Source organism: Anas acuta, chromosome 1 (genome assembly GCF_963932015.1).
Source record: "Anas acuta chromosome 1, bAnaAcu1.1, whole genome shotgun sequence".
Classification (NCBI taxonomy): Eukaryota; Metazoa; Chordata; class Aves; order Anseriformes; family Anatidae; genus Anas; species Anas acuta.
This window is the reverse complement of record NC_088979.1, coordinates 75,765,035-75,790,483: the sequence shown is the minus strand read 5'-3', so window position 1 is coordinate 75,790,483 and position 25,449 is coordinate 75,765,035. Positions and strand designations below refer to the sequence as shown.

At 39.5% G+C, this 25,449-nt stretch overlaps 1 protein-coding gene across 7 annotated transcripts in view; it reads left to right on the top strand.

Annotated features, from left to right (window-relative positions):
* The window catches only part of MID1 (midline 1), a 239,424-nt gene that overhangs the window by 92,897 nt on the left and 121,078 nt on the right, over nucleotides 1–25,449 (top strand). The window contains exon 1 of one of the 7 annotated variants that reach the window (XM_068682786.1): nucleotides 1,119–1,426. The exons of 5 other annotated variants lie outside the window; for them this stretch is intronic. The gene's annotated coding sequence lies outside the window, so the exon portion shown is untranslated. Of the gene's footprint in view, nucleotides 1–1,118; nucleotides 1,427–6,522; nucleotides 6,626–25,449 lie in introns of those variants that run through there. One more of the 7 variants, XM_068682831.1, reaches the window with a different exon arrangement.

The window sequence follows — 25,449 nt, the reverse complement described above, 5'->3', positions numbered from 1 at the left end:
TTTTTTTTTTTTTTTCTTCTGTAGCTCAATTCAGTAAGATTTCTTGTACTGATAGGAATTTTGTGCTAGTGACTCGTTTTTGCCTTGGTAGATAAATCCCTTGCAGAAACAAATCCATGATGTTGGGGCTTTTCTTCAGACTTCAGATTTGTCTGATTGTCCCCTGAGATCAAAAGACAGCTTTCCATTTAGAGAAGAACAGAAGTCTAACAGCTTTGGAACTGATATTAAGTGAGGGATAAAGAAATTGGAGAAGAGTGGGTGGTATGAATTGGCAGTTTTCTGTTTCTCCACTTTTTTTTTTTTTTTTCTACTCAAGAAGGGTGTAACTCAAACAGCAATAGCACTACTTTTTTTTTTTTTTTTTCCTTTTGTTTGTTTATTTTAATGAAAGCCACTGAGGGGCAGCAGATAAAAGCTGATCTCATTGTTAAAATTAAAAAAAAAAATAAAAATAAAAATAAATAAAGTTGCAATTGGGTTCCAGTGTTATCATGAACAAGGAACCAAATTTCAGAAACCAGGAAATCACCCTCTGTAAAGAATAAAAAGCAGATTACATGCTAATGATGGTTAAATATTTTTCACCAAGACAAATAAAATCTTGCAACAAAATTTGCTGATTCCTGTATATACCCTCCGGCAGACAGGCGCTTTCTCTTCATGTAACTGGCATAGTGTATTTTACTAACTTCCTGCCCATGTCACGAGCCAATTTACTTTTTAATCTGACATGAGGAAATCGGTGCTTGTGGAGTGCCTGTGGCTCCTGCTAGTACGGGATATTGCCACTTTGCGGGGCTGCTGTTAAGTGTTTCTGCATCGCTCTGGTATTTCGGGAGTTTCGCTGGACATTTACATTTTCTTACTTAAGTCCTGGGAGTCCGTTCAGCTGTAAGCAGACCCAGAGCAGTTAGATGAGAATGAGAATAATCTCTCACACCACAAATTGACTTCCCTCTTTGTAGCCCTAGACACTGTTTCCAGCTGCTTTCAGTCTTTCAAATCCTTGAAAGCTTTCCTAATCCTCATGTAGGCAGCCTTTCTGTGCTCTACCTCCCTCCCCTTTCTCCTGATTGGCGAGGCTATTTCATGGCCTAATTCAGCCAACTACTACATCCCTGAGCTGTGGTTTGAAATAAGAGCCAGGCGGACAGTTGCCTCCCTGCTCCTGACTTTTAATAGGCTGGGAAGGAAGGTTGGGACACTTGACATTGTCTTGGGAAGAGTCCCCCCAGCAAAGGATAAAAGAGGAAGAAAACAAAACAAACAAACAAAACACAGAACAACAAACCAACAAGCAAGACGGGGAGAAAAACTTGTGTACAGTGGGAAACTTGATGGATTTCTGCCCTGCAGATAGCAGCGCGGCGTGAGCCCCTTCCCGACTGGATGGATGGATGATGGGAAGCTCAACATGAGGCAGGTGAGGAGCAGCTGCCCCTGGGGCTCCTCAGGGCAGCAGCACCAGGCATGCTGCCTTTTCGGTTTGGTAGCACTGGTACAAGCTTCTGCTGAGATTTCTCTCTCTCTCTCTCTCTCTTTTTTTTTTTTTTTTTTTTTTTCCCTTAGCCTAGTGAAAAGCAAGTTTCAGGGAAAAAAGAAAAAAAAAATAAGCGATTTAAAGGTTTTTGTCTTTCAGTTCAGTCTTCCCAGTAGTAAGCAATGCCATGCAGGTCGTTGTGTGCCTGAGTTTTGTGGGGGGTACAAAAGCCGTCTGAGAGATGTGTAAATCGATTCCCGTTTGCCGGGGTTTAAATGCATTGTGTAGACTGTCTTGCAGCCGTGTTTGTGACATGTAAAAGGAAAGAACTCGCTGTGTTATAAGGCTAAATATGCCAATAATGCAGCCCAGGGATAATTTTTTAAACAGCTCCGCATGAGTTCCTTGCCTGCCAGTGCTTTAATCTTCTGATTGTTTTAAAATGTAGTAGCTTCAAGCTGCCTTACAGCTTCACAAAAGTACTTTAAGATGGGTTTTCTAGAGATTTTTTTCCAAGATTATTCAAATGAGTTTTTTTTTTTTTTTAAAGAATTCTATTCACCTGAAGGGACAAAAGGAGCTTTTATACTCATTCTCCCAGTTAAAAGGCACAGTGGCAAAATGTTTTTGATTCTCACTGTTCATAGTTTTGCAACAACAATGTGAAGTTAGAAGAGCCTTGTGGGAGCGAGGGAAACTGGCTGGGCTGTATCTCAAGACTGAATCAGAGATCTGTCCCAGTTTAAAAAGCCCTGCCAGTCCACTTCCGAATGTTACACTTAATATGTTATTTTCTAAGTAGGCAGTGGGTAGATATGAAGAAATAAGAGAAGTTTTCTAGGTTCTCTTCTGTGTGGGTGTTATTCATTCAGCTCTCAGTGGGACTTTTATAGTACATGTCCAGGGAGTGCATGTGTGAGGATTTTGCACCTGTAGTGCAAATGGAGCATTTGTTTTTCACTCACTTTCTGAAATCATGGTGGAAAATCTCAGCTTCCTCACACCATTTTTCTCAAAATTAAGGGAGGTGGGGAAGGGAGAAAAAAGAGAGAATACAGGTAAAGGAAGAGGACTGACATTTCTTTCTCCCACAAGCAAAAAAACAACAACAACAACAAAAAGTATTTTTATAGCTTTTAAGAGAGAAATTTTTGTCCTTGTGAAGCAAAATGAAGGGCATTTTGTATATTGCATAGCTCAAGTTGGTCAGTTGGATGCACACAGTTATCAGAAATCATTATCGCCACAAGAGGGTACTTTGGCACAGGGGGTTGCCAGTGGGGAATATAGAAAGAAGCAGAAATGTTACAGGATGGTAATAGAAACGTAAAACGCTCTGGGAAACACACACTGCTCATCTGAAATATTTCTACCTGAAGCGTATGGTTTTATGTGTAACAAAGCTTCATAGCTGGTGGGCTAAAACAGAATGGAGAAGGTGAAGATTGTCAGTGTGCAAGGGTACCCTCCCTCCCCCTCTGAAAGAAGAGGCATGGGAAGGAGGAGGGGTGGGAGGCATTCCCGCCTAAGAAGAGGTGCAGGCACAGACACAGAGGAGCTTACTCGTGCATGGCCCAGCACGTCCTGCGGGTGCCTGCCTCCTTTCATTCCCCCTCTGGAGCGATGCACAGGGTGAGCGTGCTCCCCGCCTGCACGGCATCCCGCCCAGCTACTCCTCCTGGGGAGGTGTGGGGAGAGCCAGCTGAAGAGCTGCCAGAGCTTGTTTAAACACCTGCCCGTGAGCACAGTTTCTCACCCCGAGCCAAGTGAACAATTTAGAAGTATTTCTCCGGGTCTGGTTGGTTTTGTGCACAAATATTTTCAGTTTGGCAGGAGAAGGCCATGTGTGCTGCTAGGGCCGGAGGGGTGAAAACCATGGAGCTGATGGCAGCCAAGGGTGGACAGAGGCTAGGCATGCTGGCCCTAGCAGCAGATTTCTTGTTTCAGCGGGAACTGAAGGCTGTAACGAGCTATGAACTAATCATGAAAGATGGTTAGGAAAAACCATTACAGCAGACACTTAGGGAGCAGGAAGTGTCACATGCAGCTGGAGCCTTCACCCCTTCCTTTAGTTTGTCATTTTTATGGGAAATAGGAACATGACTTACTTGTTGGCCCATTTACTGCTCTCCTATTCAGAGCAGCAGAGAGCTGTTTTTACTTACTTTTCCTGCTTGCCCAGCAATCCTCCCTCTCCACAGTGTCCTCCCTACCTGTCCTGTTATCTTTACTGCTCTTCCTGGGTGCTCTCTTCCCCATCCTTATGCCAGGTAGTATAAGGCAATGAGGGGCAGGGCTGACTCCTTCCTCTTAACAAGCTCTGGGAGCCACTGTTCCCACCTGAAGATATTCTTGGTGGTAGCTATAGCCTAACTTGAGGCTGCAAAGTTAGCCATCAAGCAGGTAGGTAGCGTGTTGCTAGCACTGGAATGAAACTGCATTGTGCTGATGACTGAACCAGTCCAAAGGCAGTCCACAGATAGTGAACAATAGCACTTCCAAGACAAAAATATTCATTTCCCAAAGTAATTAAAAGGATTACTGTAGAAATGTAATAAGCAGACTGTTGAACTGATAAGATTCAACCTACTTGACCGCTACCACCGTGTGGCATCAGGACAATGGTCTCTATCTAGTAACAAGGGTTAGTGTAAGATGTTGTGTTGATGTTTATAAATGAAACAGATATAAAGAAGCAGACATTTTTTGCTAGTAATTAAAAACCTCCGCAAGAGCTGTCTCCTTTCTGTCACTTATAAATAATGACTTTGTGTAGAAGGTCCAGTAACCAAAATGGGAGAATTTCCATCCTCTTGCTCTGCATGTGACATCTATGAAAGCATGCTGGTTACTGCGTACTTGTAAAAGTTTAAGTATCCATAGGAAAATACACCCATTTTGTTGTTCTAGTGTGCTGCAAAACTAATAATAGGAAGCAGAAGTGCATTGTTTAAAGGTATTTAACATGGTTGCAAGAGAAAAAGGAAAAAAAAAACACAACAGCAAAAAACTAACTCGACAAATAAGAATTACACTTAATGTATGTTAAGTGTAACACATTTTCTGCTTTGCAGACTACTCTGTTCAGTTAGTTACTTAAAAATACTTGCCTAAGCAAGGCAACTTGCAAGTGATGGAAACTCCTGAAAAGACACTCAGCCTTTATGTGCTAGAGCAGCAGTTTCATGTGGCTGGAGGCTGTCGCGTGGCTGGATTCCCTGAGTTTGCTGTAGAACTGGAGAGGGCACTGTGGGCTCTGTTTTAAGTTCACTAAGCCTACTTCATAGAAAATCAATTGTTTGAAGAATTTTAATACTTCATTTTCACTCACTTTCACCCACAACAAATCCCTGAAGTGCTGTTCATGGGAGTGTCAGGACAACAAATGTAGCTCCTTACTTTGGCCTCTTCCTATTGAAGTCCTATTGACTTTCATCAAGGCAGAGTTGAGCCCTTCATCACACAAAGAGGTCCAACAAAATGACTGTTAACTGACAGGCCACCTAAAAATGAAAAACTGTGTTTCTAGGGCACATAAGGCCATTATAATTATTTATCATGACTGCAGACATACAGCTTTTAGTGTGTATACAATTCACCAAGTGAATAAATGCTGCATACGATTTCAGTGAATAACACATGCAAAATTCAAAATCATCCCCTTTCCTTACAGATGTTTAACTGCCTAGCATATGTTTCTTATTTCCTATTTTCTTTTGCATAACTTTTAGAATTCTTAATGTATTCCTCAGTGGAAAAGCTGTTTTCTTATCCTGGGGTGCTGTAGTCCTTAGTCTTGCTTTAGGAAATTCTCTTTAAAGTTCCTCCTAGGATGTTTAGTTGTTTGTTTGGTCTGTAAGGGAAGAATGAACATCTCAGAGAATGCTGTTTTTTGTTTGTGTACCATGCAGAATAAAGAAAACAAGTGTACAGAGTCCACAGGCTGGGAGTGTATCAGTTAATTAGTGGCTGGACATTGCTCTGTAGGAAGCCTGGCGAGGTTTTTGTGCGTGTGTGTATGTGTGTTGTCTGCCTCCTTTGATCACTTGTGTGGTAAATAGACATGCAGTGTAGCTATGGCAACATGTGCTGTAGGTTGGTGGGAACAGAGGGGATGGGATCACCGGACAAAGGGCAGTTTGTTAGAGTGGTTGGTTCTGATTAGAAAAAGGTGGCACCAATCAGGGCATTTAAAAACATCAGTTTTGCAAAACACAAATGTGTGTTATCAGTTTCAAAGTAGTGTTTGTTTCTGTAGTGCTGAAGGAGCAGATCACATGGAAGATTGGGGAAGGAGGAGGAGGGATAATAAAAAGCAGAAGCAAAACCCTGTAACACTTCTGAATGTAAAAATGTTCATGCTGGATGTGCTTTTTTCTGGTTTTGCTGCACTGTGGATGCATTTTGCAAGAAGGCATTTGTATGAACCAAATTACCACAGACAATGGTGTTTTAAAAATAAGGTTTTAATGATGTAATGATGGTAGCCTGGGATTTTATATTACATCTGGCCCATTACCTTTCTCCAATACCTAAAAATGCAATGTACAGTTTGAGATCAAAAGACACTGTACCTATTTCAGCGGCCCACCTGTAGAGGTCAGACTTGAAGTTCTCAAAATCTTCATATAATAGAATTTCAACCTAAAGCTAAGGCTATAAAAATACAAAACTAGGCACAGTCACTTTCCTCATTAACTTTATGTGGAATACTCTTAAAATAAGGTTAGTTTATCAGTATTGGGTTATTAAGTAACACTGCATTCTGCAACAATGGCAGCAGAAAATACACCAAAATTGAGCCTTCTCTCCCAGCTTGGAGCGAACCCAACCCAAAGCTTTTATTAGTGCCTGAATTATTTAGATGTGTATCTCCCTCTCTCTGATCCCCACCAGGCCTCCTACCTTTGATGAGGTCTGTCTCCAGCTCTCTCCCTCCTGCCGGCCCGGCACTCGGATGTGCTGGCTGACGCCTTCCCACTGCTACCCGGTCCCAGGGCTTCCCTGCTGGGGAGGGACGGGGAGGCAGGCAGGCAGGCAACGACACAGAGTGATCCAGCAGCTTTGGAGCTCTGAAAAAAAAAAAAAAAAAAAAAAAAAAAAGTTGCCAGAGCTCAGTCCCTCCGCAGAGTAGGAGCAGAGGTAAGGGGTCTGCTGCAGGAAGAGGGGTTTGAGGAAAACGAGCTGCTGGGTACAAGGAGATCATGGTGGTAAATGCTCAGGGGATAGATATGATGAAGTTCAGTAAATAGAAAGATGGAGAAATAATTTGGTTTGGCTGAGAGTGAAGACTGAGCTAGGAGAAAGGAGCAGACGTATTTGCATACAGCTCTGTGAATAGCTTTTTGAATGCGCACTGGGTTTTGTTTGAACTGAATTTCAGACTTGCAAGGGTACTCTGTTCTTTAGCCTCTTCTTGGGTTTGAAGTCTTTTATTACATCTTGGAACTTGCAATGCTTTAGCAAGCTGTAAGGAATTACTGTATATCCCTGAGATCCCTGGCTTATGGTGTAGAATCCACTCTGCCTGAAAGCTGGAAAAGGCACTGCAGGGTAGGAAGCTGATTTTGATCTCTTTCCTAAACAATGAAAATAGCTCTTAATTCTTTAAAATTCTTTCCTATTTGCTGTCATGTCATGGTTGTTTATCATTATAATTTATATCTTCCCAGGGGGATATGGGAAGACTAAAAAGCTGGCAAATAGGCTATGTTTGTTTGGCCCCGAAGTAGAATAAAACTTTTCTGGTTACATAAGTGTTGAGATAGCTGGGTGTAAGAACAATTTTGAGACAGTAAAACAAATAATAGAGAGTTCAAGCTTTTACTCCTGGCTTAGTGGGACAGTAATGAGGAGATCCACACAGCTGATAGGATTCTTCATTGCAGCATGATAGACTGTAATGAAAATATTTACAGAGGGGTATTTCATGGCCTCAGAAAGGAGCAGGTGAGATGCTATGACAATTGCACTGTGTTTTGAGGTGTGGGGGGGGCAACATCTTTTACATGCCTCTGGCGATGCTGGTGGCTTTCTGTCATGTTTCACCCTGGTTGCCCAGCACTGCTTGGGCTGCAGGCTGGTGGCATTGCCTGCCCACCTTACTTGGATGCCATCATGGTGTGGCACAAAATCTGGGAAAAACAAAGTTCTCTGTTACGTCATGTTGCTTTTCAGGGTACCAGAGACTTTCTTGGTCCATTTAAATGGAGGATTGCCCCCACAGGGGCAGCAGTCATCTGTGGGATATGCAGGCTGAAATCTCAGTCCTGCACCTGCTCTATATCCCAAGCAGGTGCCCATGACTAATGGCATTAATTGTCCGTTTTGGTCTCCAGGTATTTAATTATTGAGCAGCCACAGCAGGAGCACTGAGACCACCCCCCACACTCCTCACCAGAGCAGTAGTTTGGGCTCATATCAGATAACCAACGCACTACTTTTAGTCAAGAGGAGCAGGAGCTTGCTCAGATAAGCCCCCCCAACCACCTCTGGGTTTTTCCCTTTTATTTTTTTTTCTTATAAGCTATTCTGAGCTTTAGCTGAGCCCTGGTGTTTTCTTCTAAAAACTTCTGAGAAATGAGCATCTTTTAGCAAAACAGTTCTCAAAAGAAAATTATTATTTTTTTTTTTTCTCTCCAGTAGTTGTCCCATATGGAAACATGAATCTTCTTTTTTTTTTTTTTTTTTTTTTTTTTTAATTTTTCTTCCTGAGAGGTAATTAGAGGCATTAAAAAGAAAAAAGGAACAAGAAGTGAAGAAAAAAAAACAACACACACAACTGCATATCTACATATTTATAATTGGAGTTGCCAGATCCAGACACTTTATCATAAGAATGGCCAGTATTCCAATATTAAGGTATTCTTCATCACCACGCAATCTTTGGAAGTGTTGTTTTATCATTGGAAAATATTGTTGTGTTTTTTTGTTTTTGTTTTTATTATTATTTGTTTGTCTGTTTTTTTTTTTTTTGTTTGTTTTTTTTTTTTCCCCCCCAGGATTATACCCTTACTACTAAATACATATATTCTCAGGGAGAGTTAAACCCCATTGTCATCTTTTGCTTTCTGGGCCACCAAGGTCTGCCTAATTCCTGCCTCTGCTTCTTTACTCTTTCCTAGTGAGCTCCAGCTCCTTGAGAAGTCAGGTCCTCAAGCACTCAGCCTTTCATTCTCCTGCACCTTAGCTCTGGAGGACAATTCTCCTGTTTCAGTTTTTTTCTGGAAGTCATGAGAGGCTGTAGCCAGACCCCTACACAACTCTGTTTATAGTCTCACTGCAAAACACATGTGCTGTAAATCTAATGTGTAGAAGAACAATAAGAGTACAGGAAGGGAAGGCTCCCCTGGGCAAGCAAGGGCTGTCCCTGTCAGGGTACTGCATGTGGACAAAGCGCTAGAGTAAGGACATGTGATAGCCAAGCACACGTGATACTCACTCTTTGGGATCTGCCTGGTGTGAAGTGGTATCAAAATTGGTGTGCGTTTTGCTAGTTGATGGACATTATCTGTGCAGACAGACATTGTGTTAGACAAACAATACACAACTTATAGAGCTTAGATTTTGACCTGTATGCAAAGCTACACTATTCCACCAACCTTGGTAGCACCTACTGAAACAAGTAACTCTAAAGAGTTAATGACTTCATTTCTAGCTGGATAACCTCAAAAGTATAGATTAGGCAGAGACTTCAAACTGGGAGTTAAGTAGTTCAAAAGTGCACTATATTGTTTTGGTCTAATTAACACAACATGGTGATAAGACATTAAAGCAGAGTGACAAGACTATACATTGATAACAGAGGACATTAATGCCTGCAGACACAGTCTACATTGTAAAAATCTGAAAAAAAGGGGCTTATTATGTTAGATAGGTCAATGTGATTTGACCTAGTTTTGCTTTGCTGCTTGGAAATTATGTCAGTATTAGTTAAGTCATCTCCTTGGATGAACAATTTAACATCCTCATTGCATTGCAGTGTTGTCCTAATATTTTATATATATTTACCTACTCTCTAAAAGGATCCTTCAGGCTAATTCTAGAGATCTGGGAAAAAATGGTACAAAACGCAACCTCCTGAAACTGGATTCTCTTTTATATATTTCCTCTCTGCAATAAAAAGGAGTGATTTTAGCCACTACGAATACCTAAAAAATTCTGAAATTTATCTTGTCCCACTCGTCTGTAAAGCTTATTAAGTTTGTGAAAAAAGAATGACTATATTAACTCACATAACCATGTACACCTTTCTCATAAAGTTTTTTTTTTTGACTAGAAAATAGTATTATTAATTTACCTGGGTGCTTATGTAAAATAGAGTGGATTAAGATCATCATGCCACATAGTTCCCCTCTGAAATTTAAGGTCTCATATGAAATCATCTGTACTTCTTTTGGAAAAACTGAGTTTTTCTTTTACTCCTGAAAAAATCAGAAGGACTTCCCTTCATATTTAGGTTTACACTGATTTGTTTTTGTTGTGTTTTGTATGTTTGTTTTCTTTCTCTTGCCATCTGGACTTGTAAGGCAAGACTTTATATTTGCCAGGGCTCAACTAGTGGTACATCAGGGATCAACTAAAGGATTAAATGCTACTATTCTTTGCTCTAGTGGAAAAATAATATGTTGTTGCTATAGCCAATTACATTATATTGGTTAGTGCTAGTAAGACTGGTCTTATCCTCAGCTTTACCTATCCATTTGCAGCTATGTCCCTTGCTGCTGAGTTACTGCTGCAAGTTATTACAAGGTTACTGCTTTTGCTTCTTAGACTTGCTTGATCTAAAGTGGTCAACTCTGAAGCTTGATTTTGCTTCTGCTGAAGTCAGGACTGCAGAGGTGGAGTGGATTCCCCCTTCAAAATACTGTGTTATTGTAGTTATTCAAGAGGTGTGTGTGTGAGTCATTTGTGACCCTTGTGACAAACTGAGCAGATCAGGTGGCACTGTGAGAACAAGCTGAGACTTTCTTTCCTGTTTTTTTTTTTTTTTTTTTTTTAATGATTTTTACTTTGATGTGTCTTTTCTTGAATTGTAAGAAATCTGTACTTAAGTTTCAGCATGAGCTTGTTCCTTGCAGTGTTGAAATATTTTAATGAGGTAAGAGCTGTAGTTTCCTCACCATCTTTTCACAAAGGCATCAAATCTTCAAAAGGTCCCGCTTACTCATTTTTTTCAGCTCAAGTAAAATTTAAAATTGTAATAGCTATCTGAAGTCTTTGAGTATACTTCAGATGCAAATGCTCTTGTGTCCCATGTTAACTAGCATAATTGGAACAAAAGCCCAATAAGAGTGAGTGTTCAGAGGTGCCTCTTCTTTGCTATAACATTTGCTCTTGATCCCTAATTAAGCCGTGTTACTGAAGGTTAAAAAATCCTCCCATAATATAACTCTCCTTGAACGTCTTGACTGCAAAAGGAACTGTCATGAGAGAAATATGCTTATCCCTCCCACCCTTCTCTTCCTTTTAAAGAGAAATAAAGTGCAAACTGCTTATGAAAGATTAGCAAGGACTGGAAATAAATATCACATATCCCCAGAGTAGTGTAATGAATGTTGTGTATGTGTGTTTGTACACTGATCATCTAGGGCTGTGATGGTTTATAAGCAAATGAGAAAACCCATCTGCTACCCCTTCAAGTTTACAGTCTGAGGCAAATGAAGAATGTAATAAAATACAACACTACTGTATCTTCTGTAGCAAGATTGGGAAAAGTCAATCCCATTTCAAAAGAAAATACCTAGTGTTTTTAATGTATGAAACCCAGTGTGAAGAGAGATGCTTGAGGGAAAAGACGATTGCAACAAAGAGGGTAGTGACAACGTTACTCATATAGCTAGCAAGACCGCACAGATAGAGATTTGCAAAAAAAAAAAAAAAAAAAAAAAGACAAGATTTAGACCCTGGAGTTTAGCTGGTCCCACTTTCTCTTCAACATAGTTCATAGATTCAAATAATCTTGAGTATTTCTAACGCAGCAGATTGCACCACTTATTTGAGCAGCCTTTTTCAACATTCAACTGATATCATAGGAAAGAATTTTTTTCTAATATCCAGAGAGAAGTTCCTCTGAAGCAGCTCATGCCTACTGCCTCTTGTCCTGTCAGCAGGCATCCTTGAGAAGAGAATGTCTCCACCTGCTCTTTAACTAACTTTTTAGATGCTCAAGAAGTATGATTAGATCTCTGAACTTTTTCTTCTCCTGGCTGAGCAAATCCAGTCTCTCCAACCTTTCTTCTTATGTCAAGTTCTCAAGCTGGTGGCCCTCCACTGGACCTTTCCAACTGCAACTGTGGGAACTGAAAGTGAGCATAGCATTCTAGGTGTGTCTGAGATGAGTCTAGTGGAATGAAATAGCCCTTGGTTTACTGACTGTATTTTTGTTGTTGCAGCTTGGGACATTGCTGGCTACCTTCCCTGCCAGGGCTCACTGTTGGTTTGTGTTCAACTCGCTGCCTGCCACTATCCCTGGGTCCTGCAGCAGAGCTGCTCTTCAGTCCACAACCTGTCCTGCTGCTTGGGATTACTTCTTTCCAGGCACAGGATATTATATTTATCTTTGTTAAAGTTTATGCTAAGGCTGTGTTAAGAAATTTAGTTTACAGCCGCCAAGAGAGGCTTCCCGGCTGAGATAACAAAACCAAACCAAAACAAAAACACACTTTGCCTCTTTAGCTTGATGTTATTGCATAATTACCCACAAAATGCTTTAGTTATTTCTCAAGCATTGTATATCTTTGTGGACTAGAAATTATGGGGTATTAGGTCATGGATCTAGTTCATTTCCATGAATTTTTCTATTGTCTGTTTCTATGAATTTATACCTGTAAATATCATAGAGGAGTTTGCTTTAAGAAGACAGATTGTGTCTTTGTGGTCTATAAAATCTGGAAACTGTTACCAGAGAAAGCAGGTTTCTAATGAAGTGCACTGTATTTCCTCTTTCATCTTGAGTTGATGGGGTAGGTATGCACCAAGAATGATGAATAACTGATGGTGTTGATTTTTTCCCTAAGGTTCTCTTGTGTTTTCAGACTAATTCCAGTAATTTGTTGTACTAGTTCAGTGTTTTTCACCTCTTTGGACCAAACCTCACTGTCCCCCACCCCGTCCCTGCGTCAGAATTTCTATTACTGTTCCTCGCTTGCCTGTCATGAGATTTTTGGACTCTGTCTTTAAATTCCTGTGCCTTCCCTAGGTATCTGGACAATACTAAAGTTCACAGGAACAGTAGGGTAAACCCAGAGGGCAGAGAGGTATCTTGAAGAATGCGACCTCCATCCCCCTCCTTTTCAAGTGTGCTTTTAACCTCATCTGGGAAGTACCCTTTGCTAACCTGTGACTCCTATCCTAGTCACTGTGCAGCTGGCAATTTGAGCATAACAAACAAGAAGAAAATATTTTTTATCTTCTCTTCCCTTACATTGAATCATAAAATGCTTTGGGTTGAAAGGGTCTTTTAAAGTTCAACTAGTTCCACCCTCCCCTGCCATGGGCAGGCACACCTCCACTAGACCAGGTTTCCCAAGGCCCCATCCAACTTGTTCTTGAACACTCCCAGGGATGGGGCATCCATGGGTTCTCTGGGCAACCTATTCCTGTTTCTCACCATCCTCATAGTACAGAATTTCTTCGTTATTTCTAATACAAATCTACTTTCTTTTACTTTGAAACTGAGACCCCTTGTCCTGTCAGTACAGGCCCTGGTAAAACGGCCTCGCTCTTTCTTATAAGACCCCTGCAAGTATTGAGAGGCTGCAACAAGGTCTTCCTGGAGCCTTCTCCACGCTAAACAACACAAACTTTCTCAGCCTGTATTTATAGAAGAGGTGCTCCAGCCCTCTTTTCATCTTCATGGCCCTTCTCTGGAACAGCTGTAACAGGTCTTTCTTGTACTCAGGACCCTAGATCTGTGTACAGTACTCCAGGTGGGAACTTGTGAGAGCAGAGTAGAGGGGGAGAATCACCTCCCTTAGCCTGATGGCTGTGTTTCTTTCTATCATTGAACCGAAACTGGAAATATTCGTTGAAAATCCTAAGCTTGAAAATATTTTTGAAGCTTTCTGAACATTTTTTGATGATGATTTTGCCATTAGTTGATACTGTTCCAGGGGATGATTAAATGGGTTTGCCTTTTCAAGGTACTTGAAAGGAGGAAGAGAAAGAGAAAGACAGGGGCAGCTCTGGCTGTTTGTGCTATGCTTATTTAACAGAAGAAACAGTTTTCTATTTTTCTTGACAGCAGTGTATTTTGAAATGCCAGGGTACATTCCTGAGACTAGACTAGGTTATTCAGAAAATAAAGTGCAAAAGAAATGGACAGAGAGAGGCCCAGAGGGAAAACAACTGTGTGGGAGAGGAGGCCAAGAAGAGCCTGGAGAAAGAGGAAAGATCACCAGATTCTCTTCTTGAAATTGCATTAGGAAAGCTGAGGAAGAACCATTTATATAGAAGTTGTTAATGAAGTTTGTTTGAAAACCTTGAGAATTAATAAGAAAATAGGACTTTCAGTGTTACAGAATCAGAAATTCCCTTGGCAAGCAGAGAGGCAGGAAAGAGGAATAGCTTACAAACTTCAAGGCAAAGAGAAGCAAGGTACCAGCCAGAAAGTTAAGGGAGATGAAGACTTCTGAAGGCGTACAAAAGGAAATAAACGCAACAGCCCATTCTTTCCCATTCTTTCTCCATTAGACTGCCTGGCCTGTCTCTTCTTGTTCTGATGATAACTGTCCTTTGCAGGCCCCATGTTTTACACTGAAGTTGTAATGGGATGATCAAAGGTGCTTTGTCCTATAAATCCTCTGAATGTCCATCCCCCTAGCAAGCTATTATTTCTAATGGGTGTTAAAAATATGACAACATTCTAGAGTGTTGGATTTTTTGACATCTCTAAAACCATCCAAAGTATAAGGCTTAGTTTTCTGGTCAAATAGAAACAAACATTTGGCTTTTTTAATCCTGAGATCATTATGAGTGTGTGTAAATATTTTTTTTTACTACCAAATGCTGAAACCTTGCACTTGAGGTCTGGAATTATAAATCATCAGTTAAGAACTCTAATGTACCTATTACTACATGCGTATTCATTTTTGAAATCTGTGATCCAGAATTATGGGGCAGCATCAATGTAAGAAATTCTAGGAAATTTTTTATTGTAAGGCTCTGTTTTAAAAAAAGACCTCACTTCTATGATAAGACCCTTACTCCTGCTGACCTTGTGATGTTTCCACTGTGTGAACAAAGACTTACCCTACAGAAGTGACAATCTGGCTTTTACTAGGCAGAAAAACAAAACCATGATGTTTTATTTTGCAAGTATGTGAAAATGCTTACTCTGCAAACCCAAACGTTCCCACAGAGTTTCGAGACTGCAGTTATACAGGAGATGTTAGTTTTTATGATAAAGACATTTGATGTTTTTACATATCATCTCAGTAAAAATTATGGAAGATCTCAGACCAGTTAGAAATTTATATTATGGGCAGATATTATAAAAAGCTGTACTTAAGCCAGATAAGTACAGATTTTAGAGTTGAAAGATGACTGACTTAATTCTTTTCCCTGCTTTGGACTGTTTCATTTGAAAATGCTGAGCAGAGACTTATACACCAGAGATTTAAAGAATACATATTAATGCATATATATACTGTGCACAATTAGCATGGCATATGCACTGTAACAAATCAAGCAAGTTAGCAGAGCTTGGAGATTTAGTCATATTTACAATATAAATTTGTGTATTCTGTTCTCTTTCTTGTATTGGGTGAAAGGCTTATGAATGTCTTCAGGTGATAACGGACAAATTAGTTAAATAATAGGGGTGGTTTTTATCCAAATTTGAAGGTCAAGAATATTTGCCTTGTGTGCAGGAAAGAATGATGCTCAGAACAATTAACACCCAGAGGAAAATTTTCAGAGTTTATTTTGGTTGGTCTATAGCTCCCTTGGCTAATGGAATACCCAGTTCCATGTCAGTCACCATTTGTAGAGCTTAGCTCTGAACAGCAGTTATTGGTCACATATGTTGTCCTGTCAACTCTTGTTTCAGAAACAGGACATAAAATGGCATATGGATAAACTGTAGCAATTTGTTTTGTTGTTTCTATTTTGTTGTTGTTGAAAGATGGATTTAGAAGAATAAGAAAAAAAAAAAAAAGAAATGTAGGAAGGGTTTTGGTGCAATTTGTTTATACAAAGTAGGAGACTCTCTATGCCACACTACTTCATTTCTCAGTTAGAAGTTTGAGAAAGAGGTTAGGAAAAATAGGAATAACTACCAACTTCCATGACAGTTGCCACTTATAGCCAAGGGTGACAGACAGGATAAGAAGGCTTAAATGTCACTAAAGATTGCATATGGATAAAAATGATGACCTAAGATCATACCTTTGGTTATTGATGAAAATACATTCTGTTGGCTAGCCTTTTGTTCTGTAGAGGGTTGGAGGACAGGATGCTTGCTATGTCAGTAGTGTCAGAAGACTGTTAGGCAAGGTATGGTCCAGGGCAGCTATGACTTTATGGTGTACTGCTGCTAAGAGATTCCAAGAACAACAATCCATTTTTTGGCCACTCTACACTATTTAGCTGAAATGAACAGCTAATCACGAAGAAGACATGGACAAAGACATGCTGGAGGCCTTTGGGGGAAAAAAACAATGTTGTTTCTTGATTTTATCTGGAAAATTTGGATTATAATACTGACTTTGAAAGATGTTTTCATAGAATCATTAAGGTTGGAAAAGACCTCCAAGATCATCTAGTCCAGCCGTCCCCCTAGCACCCTGATTAGGTCATCAAATCTAAACCACTAAACCGTGTCCCTAACGTCCAGCGTTTCCTTAAACACCCCCAGGGATGGTGACTCCACCACCTCCCTAGGCAGCCTGTTCCAATGCCTAACCACTCTTCCTGAGATGAAATTTCTTCTAATTTCTAACCTGAACCTCCCCTGGCACAACTTGAGGCCATTCCTTCTTGTCCTATCAGTGAAAAAAGGCTGACTCCCACCTCAGCACAACTTCTTTTCAGGTAGCTGTAGAGAGCAATAAGGTCTCCCCCAAACCTCCTCTTCTCCAGAATGAACAACCCCAGTTCCCTCAGCCACTCCTCATAAGGCCTATGTTCCAGACCCTTCATCAGCTTTGTATGCCTTCTCTGGACATGGAATGTTTTGTCCATGTCTTCATGTTTTGAAGTTTGCTTTCACAAAAAGCAAAAAGAATTGATGATATTATTTAAGAAGGCCTAGCCGTCAGCTCATGACTGAAGGCTGGAAGTATATATTGCGTATTTGTGGAATATGTTTCTCTTAAAATGGTACCCTCTTTTGTAGAAATAACTAATTGCTTTTGTTTCCCTATCTCCCTCCAAAAAACAAAACAAAACAAAAAAAAACACCACCACCACCAAAACTCAAAATAACCCTCTGGAATAAATCAGTCCAGTGAAAATCTTTTATTTTTCAGGTGACAGAACCCCAAAATAAGGTTAAGTATTTCTGTTCTGGTATACATTTGGACTGAACAATTATTTTTATTTTGACTATATTAAAGCACTAATTATGCTCTTCTACATACTATAGAAAAGAAAAATATTCGTGATTAATAAATGAGAAAATTAAATAAAATCATTCTTTTGACATGTTCCTTAAAAAATTTCATTCAAGCTGACATAACATGTGTCTATTTTGATGAAAATGAACTTTTCAATATGGAACTGTTTTATTCAAAAAAAAAAAAAAAAAAAAGCATTTCCAATGATCTGTGAATGAGAGTGAAATACTTTTTGGCATTAAAGCATCTGGTAAAACAGGAGGTGAAGAATTCATTTTAATTTTTAAACCAGTTAATTTCATTGTGAAATTGTGTCAGACCAGATGATAGAAAAGAGACTTTACAAAAAGTAAAATATGAAATATTTTAATTTTATTGAAGATAAAAATGCTTGTGTTTCATTTTTGAACGGGAAGTCACCAGTATTCCAAAATGCTTAATCTGATCAGTTATTCTGACTACATTAATGATAATATAGTTTTTTTTATAATCACAGGATAGCTATTATAATTTAACTATTCTAGAAGAGAAAAACTCATAATATGGTGGATAAAGATTCTTAGCCTCAGCTATAGTTAGGATCTTGCTAAGCTACCGTGAAGTAAACGTTACAGGTACTGTGTTTCCTGTTAGGCTTTTACAGAAAGGTAATGATCCTCTGTTATCACACTTCTATGCAGACAAACATGGAAATACCTTTCTAAGTGAAGAAAAAAAGGACTTTGAAAGTTGCACAGGGCATCAGGTATAAAAGTCCATAGGACTTGATGAGATTCATCTGCAGGTCCTGAGATAACATGTAGATGAAGTTTCTAAGCCACTTTCCATCATATTTGAGAAGTCATGGCAGTCTGGTTAAGTTCCCACTAACTGGAATACAGGAAACATAACCTCCATTTTTAAAAAGAGAAAAAAGAAAGATCAGGGGAACTACAGGTCAGTCGGTTTCTATGCTGAGACTATACTAAGGCACATGGAAAATAAGGAAGTGATTGATGACAGCCAGCATGGCTTCACTAAGGGCAGATCATGACTGACAAATCTGGTGAACTTCTACAAAAGGCTTACAGCATTGATGGATAGCAAGGAGAAATTGACGTCTCTACTTGGACTTTTGCAAAGCATTTGACGCTGTCCCCCATGATATCTTGTATCTAAATTGGAGAGACATGGATTTGATGGATGGACCACTTGGCAGGTAAGGAACTGGCTGTATAGTCGCACTCAGAGTGTTGTGGTCAACACCTCAGTGTACAAGTGGAGATCAGTAACAAGTGGTGTTCCTCAAGAGGCAGTATTGGAACACCACTGTTTAACAATCTTGTCATTGACATGAACAGTGGGATCGAGTGCACCCTCGGCAAGTTTGACAATGACACCAAGTTGTGTGGTGCAGCTGACACACTGGAGGGAAGGAGTGCCATCCAGAGGGACCTTGACTGTCTTGAGAGGTGGGCCTGTGCAAACCTTGTGAAGTTCAACAAGGCCAAGTGCAAAGCCTTGTACCTGGGCCAGGCCAATGCCAAGCATAAAATACATGATGGGTAGAGAACAGATTGAGATCAGCCCTGAGGAGAAGGACCTGGAGCTGTTGGTTGACAAAAAAACTCAACATGAGCTGGCAATGTTCACCAGCAGCCCAGAAAGTCAACCATATCCTGGGACGCATCAAAAGAGGTGTGGCCAGGAGGTCGAGGGAGGTGATTTTCCCCATCTTCTCTGTTCTCGTGAGACCCCACCTGGGGTGCTGCATTCAGCTCTGGGGCCTCCAGTATAAGAAGGACATGGACCTATTACAGTGAGTTCAAAGGAAGGCCATGAGGGTGATAAAAGGGATGGAGAACCTCTCCTATGAAGACAGGCTGAGGAGCTGGAATTGTTCAGCCTGGAGAAGAGAAGGCTCTGGGGAGACCTTACAGCAGCCTTCCGCTACCTAAAGGAGGGCCTCCAAGAAAGCTGGAAAGGGACTCTTTGTCAAGGAGTGTAGTGATAGGACAAGGAGGAATGTCTTTAATCTAAAAAACGGTAGATTTGGGTTAGACTTTAGGAAGAAGTTCTTCACTCAGAGGGTGGTGAACAGGTTGCCCAGAGAAGCTGTGGATGCCCCATTCCTGGAGGTGTTCAAGGCCAGGTTGGATGGGGCTTTGGGCAACCTGGTCTGGTGGGAGGTGTTCCTGGAAGGTAGTTGGAATTAGATGGTCTTTAAGGTCCCTTTCGATCTAAATCATTCTATGACTTTATGATCATCAGTGGCTATGTTCAGCTATCTTTCTTGATTGTCCAGGAGCAGAAACTGATACAAAATTCATTAGTAATATGTATATAAGAACTGATTGCAATATCTAGTATAGTTGCTTAATGCCAGCAATGATATCCCAGTAGTTCAAAAAGATACAAAGAATATCCATTCTTCAAAACTTGTGTGATCAAGTAATGAAATGAGTCATAGTATCTCATAAAATATTTAAATGAGATTGTATAAAAGATCAAAAGCCATAAAGGCCTCTAAAATGACTCAGAACAAGAAAGATAAATTGCTGGTGTCTTGCACGAGCAGGAAATTCTCTGGGAGAAAATTGCAGATGGTAACAGGAAGTGGACTATGTCTGTGCTAAAGAGGATTGCACCACAAAATTTACTCGAAATCTCCCAACCTGGGACATTTCTGCTTACACTCTAGGTGTACTATTGGTGTAACTCTGAGTATGTAAGGAAGTTGTGTTGACTATGTTTTCCAAATATTCAGAGCATTCTCATTTCAGTGGATGAAGTAATTCACAGGTGTTTTACTATGCTAAAATGTGGATGTGTTTTAAAGCATCACGTTAAAAGTTTGGTACATGGTTGATATTTTTAATATTTTTCAAGTCTGTTTTTTTTTTTTTGTTTTAAATGCAAATACACGGAGACAGGAAGCCTGGTCTGCGACAGTTCATGGTTCTTTTACAATTTCATGTCTCTGCATGTTCATGCTGTAACTGAGGACTTACACTTCTAATTTGTGTGGTGCCTCCCAACCCTCCCAATCTAAATGACACAGGCATACATACGAAGCAGGTGCCTGGTTCTACTTTCATGTCAGCTGCTGTATCTCCCCCATTCACCTCAGGATGAGGATGCAGATTAAATCATTTTATGGTGTTAGTCCTCTAGTACATGTCTATACTTCCCTCCAAGTGCCCAGATGGTCATGGAAGCTTTCCTGCAACCGAGTGGAAAGCATCGTGAAATGGTTCAACATTGTCTGCAGCAAGAATTGCCCCAAGAAATCTTAGTAATAGACGCAGCTGAAAACTGGTGTAAAAAAAAGAAAAAAAAAAAAAAAAGCTATGGATGGAAAATTGTAAATACCTGAGTGAACACAACAAGCTGACCTATCTTATTAATTAGGTTTTAGATTCTAAATCCATGATTTATTATTTATATCAACCAAGAGAAGAGATATATAAAAGTGGACCTTCAGAATCATGACATTTCCAACAAAATCCTGCATAACTAATCTTAGTATCTATCTGTAAAGTATATGGATTGACATACAAACTACATCCACCTGATGTTATGCAGGATGCTCAATTTAACTTAAGTGTTGCTAAAGCTTTAAATAGATGTATTATTATTATTATTATTATTATTATTATTATTATTATTATTATTATTATTATTATTATTATTTAATACAGGCTAGATCTAGGCGGAACAATACAGAATAAAGGAAATAATACTGAGCTTTTCTGTTGAGAAGACAGGTTTAGTGAAGAAGTATTTTGATAGTGTTCCAGCTAGGTCTGCCACAATGAGGGACTATGATGGCTGAAAAGCATCTCTGGTAGGCTGAGAACTTTCAAAGAAACTATGAAACCTTTTAATTCTACCTTTAAATTCTACCTCTAAATTCTAAATCCAACTCTTAGTCTGCAGTGCTCAGACCCTCAATTGTTATTGTTGTTCGCTTGTTTGTTTGTTTTAAATAAAACAAATATTGATCATATGAGACAGCAGAAGTCCATGTTGCCTATAAAAACTTGACCTTTTGAAACCAACTTCAACAGGAAATCCAAATGTCGTGTTTCATAGGTTTCAAACAGCCAGTTTATAAGCATTTGCATATAATTACACATTTGCAAGAAATTCAATGACCCATTTTTTCTTTTTGTTAGTTTAACTTATTCTGTGGAAAATATTACAAGAAGCCATTAGAATGAGCCATTTTAATTTTAATTAAACCATGCATGTGCAAGTGCATTCCAGGAAGTGTACTAATTTAACTGGAAATTTTCTCGATATACTGCCCTCTTCTGGTGGCAGTCATCTCACAATATAGATACAGATGATGTGGACAGCTACATTACAGCCCATTTTCTCAAGGCTCCTTTTATAGTTCATGGTACTTCCAGAACATTATTCTTTTTGTAATAAAGCCATCTCAAACTACTCAGGTAAATTGCTTCCTTGAAATGCCTATTGAGTATAAAAGGATCCCAGGATCCTTTATCTTTTATCCTTTATCCCAGGATCCTAGTTATCTGTAGGCTTCTATTATAGACACCTCTACCTCATCAGATGAATCAAAATTTAGTATCATTTAGAGTGGACTTTGTTTTCCTTGATATCAGTTGTATACCGTTCAAAGATGACTGCATAGAACAGTCAAAAAAATATTGTTTTACATTGTCTTTCTGTATTTTTCATATGACATATCTAACTACCAGACACATACAGTCTATTGCAATGAAGTTCTACCTTTATAGAGGATAGGATTGACTAAGGATTGACTAAGGTTAGCAGAGTGATGCCACAGTCTCCTAGAATCCAGGTACTTCAGCAGAATTCATGCTATGGCTCATTTTATATGGCTACTGTATTATATCTAGTCACAGTGCACTGAGCAAGGGCACAAATTGGCAAATTTATTTCAAATATATTAATTTTGGAATCATTTCTGCCATTCAGAATGTTAACAGGGTTGAGAGCTGCATAGTATCTTGCAGGTCTCCTAGTGGGAATCTCAGCCTATAAGTGTTACCTACTTCATACCATACATTTTTAACTTCACAAACCAGGACTACGGTCCTAAGTATCCCACGTCCTTTCAGTGTCTTTCATGTCCATTCCCATGTCTTCACCTTTTCCCACATGCTCCAGTTCTGAAGCCCCACTCCTCCTGCTTCCCAGACTGAATCCTCAGTTTCCTGTAGGTGCTTGGCATACTCAGTGCTTGTGTCCACATTAACCAGTCCAGCACTGCTTGTTAACAGCAGATCTGCAGAGTGAAATAATCAGTGCAGATAACCCAAAATCTGCATTATACACGTTACTCCTGTATTCTACTCCTTCTGTTTGAGGCATGAAGACTGAATATTCATTAGTGGCTGAAAATCATTATTAAGTGCTCACATACAGTTCCCCATCTGGGTTATTTCCTCTGAGAGGATGAAACTTCACATGCTCCAGCATCAGTCAGCAACGTCAACTAAAGCTTAATAAATGGAGAGGATTGGAAGACTACTTGGAAATGTTCTCATGACCTGAACTAAAGCATCAATGGGAAGACCTACAGCAAGCACAGGGGCTTCCATTTTACAAAGGCATAGGTATCCCTGAATTAGCATCTGCATTTGAACTACTCGTTTCCATAATAGTGCTTTCAAAATCAGTCTCCTTCTGAGTGATGAGGTTAAAAATGCAGATACAGTTAATGAACAAGCTGCACTCAAATGGCTCATAAGCTACAATGTGACTAGCCCTCAAGAGTGGAGGTTAGAGTTAGTGCAGGTTAAGTTAGTGCATAAGTGTGTCTTAGGTATATTGAACACAGAAAAAATGATGAAGGGCAGGCTTAATAACAGAGAGATGCATTTGAGCCAGGTTGAGGGAGGAGTACTAATGCTAAAAAGTGTTCTACTGCTAATGCTTTTAACTTCCTCTCTGGGCTTTGTTACAAGACCCCTGTTGGAGCCTGATTATTCAGGCTTTGCTCCATCTTCCCAGGCATCCGTTTTGAGCAGAGCTACCTCTTTCTGTAACTTACAGAGAGCAGAACTGCAAAAGGAAGCTAGTATTTCATGAAGGTGGTAGGCATCTTTTTACTGTTAAAAGGTTGAAATGCTAGAATTCAACCAAAGCTAGGGAATATTTGTTGATTGAACATATGAATGTATTTAGGAGGCTATATTGCTCAACACTATGGGAGTATTGTATCTGTGTCATATTATTCCTTATCTCTGCAAACAGTGGAAGAATCTCTTCTACAGAAAAGCTCAGGAGTACATAAAAGCACCCTTGTTTCTTGGAGTTAGTGAAGCTATGAAATGCATGAACTTTACCCTTAGCCTCTACAAAAGGTCTGCCAATTCTGTGAATTTTAAATCCATGGGAAATTTTTGTTGCCCACGGCTGTTGAGTTTCAATGGCCAAAACATTGTCTCAAGTTATGCTTGAATGATATATTCTTTAAAGCCTCCAAATGACACTTATGCTTTTCCTGCATTCATGAAAATGAGAAAAAGATGAACAAGTGTTCTCTGTTCAGACAACCATCATATATATTCTGGTTTGTTTGTCTGTTTGAATGTAGTGATTTAACATCAATAATTAAAAAAAAAAAACAACATATGTGTTTAAGAGTTTGCTTTTTTAAAATCTGGAAATAAAAAGACTGATGTTATGATCCATGAAGGAACAGCACATACAAACGAAATGGGCTGTCTGGGGTTAAGCCACAAGAAAACTGGAAATGTTTCCTGTGTAATGAGCCATGCATGGTAAAGACTGCATGGAATAGCTGACAGCAAAGAGCTATCTAGAGTGATATAGTCATCTTATGTTCCATTAAGGTCTTGTTATTTTAGTATTTAAACAAAATTATACTTCAGAAAAATATGAATCCTGTTGTGTAATGCTGGTAAGGAAGAAAATCAAACTTCAAAGTGTCGAGCTATCATTCAGAAGAATTATATCCATAAAATTCTGAAATTTTATCTGAGTACTTGAATAGTTTGGAGACGAAAGCAGGGAAACTGATTCAGGAAGGAAATTGTTGTATGCTGAGCATTGCATATGTCAAGGCACACTGGGGACAGGAGCAAAGAGCATTTTTCTGGCTATGTGACCCAACTTCATTTTTGCTTATGTAAGATAACAGACAGAGAGAACATCCTGTACTTTCAAGATCCACCAGTAATATATTAAATGGATCTGAGGTTTGTTTTGTTTGTTTGTTTTTAAGAGTATTGAGCACTCTCTGAAAAATTAGACACAAACTGGATGTATAAGAAATTCATATTCCTGTATGTCCTTTTGAAAACCTAAGACATTATATGCACTCATATCATTATGAAAGGGAAAAAAATGAAATCTGCCTTCACTTTTCCCTTCTGTATCAATCAATATCATAACTGAAGCAATTCCAAGACTTGTTCAGGCTACTGCATCAGAAGACCAAAGATCCCAATTTAATTGGTAAGATAGGTCTCTGAATCCATATTTTCTTCAATAAAGAAGACAGTGACTTGTGGTCAGACAATTTATCCACCACTTCCTCACTGGGAGTCCAGCCTTACTGCCCAGATCAGCTGTCACACAAGATCCTAACTTTAAATACATCTGGAAAAAAACACCACCATGGGTCTTGTGTCCAGTTTTCAGTCTGTAGTGGTGTGCCCAGACTGATTGACAAAGAACTACTTCCAGAGATGATTGGTGAAAAAAAGTGTTGTTAAACACCAAATTAACAAAATGTGCAGAGATTCTCCTCTTTGCCTCCGTAGAGGTTTCTTTTCCTGCTGCATCACACTCTTTCTTTCACCAAGGAAACAACAGCTGAGACAACATTATGGTCATTGGCAGTGCAGATGCCCCAATAGCGCTATATCTATCTCATGGAGAAATTTAGCTTTCAAACTGCTAAAGGTGCAGCTGTGATAACTCCCACCCTCAGTGAGGCTTATGCTCACCCATGATGTTGGGTGACTTTTACAGGCTTGGCTTTCACACAGGAAGAGTTGAGCTCTTGTGGCAGGGTAGAAATCTGAATGTCTCAAAGACTAGGAAGCAAAACAAAATACTAACTTTTAAGTCATTCTTCTAAGTCCCGTTTCTGACTTGTGTGCATGTAAGGGTGGTAAGAGTGAGTTTTATGGGTGTTTATGGGATTGTTACAGATATGAAGGGAAGAGGTGAATATTTACTTGAACTATTCTCTCTTGCAGCAAGCACTCTGCCAAACAATTCACAAACAAGTTCTCTTGGAAAAGTCAATCTGTTACAGATGCCATGTACCATCACACAATTCTTTCTGCTCCCCAAGCACTTAAGAAAGGCAGATAGACAGTTAAAGGAAGGCTTGGTAATATTGACCAGAAAATAAAATAAAATAAAATAAAATAAAATAAAATAAAATAAAATAAAATA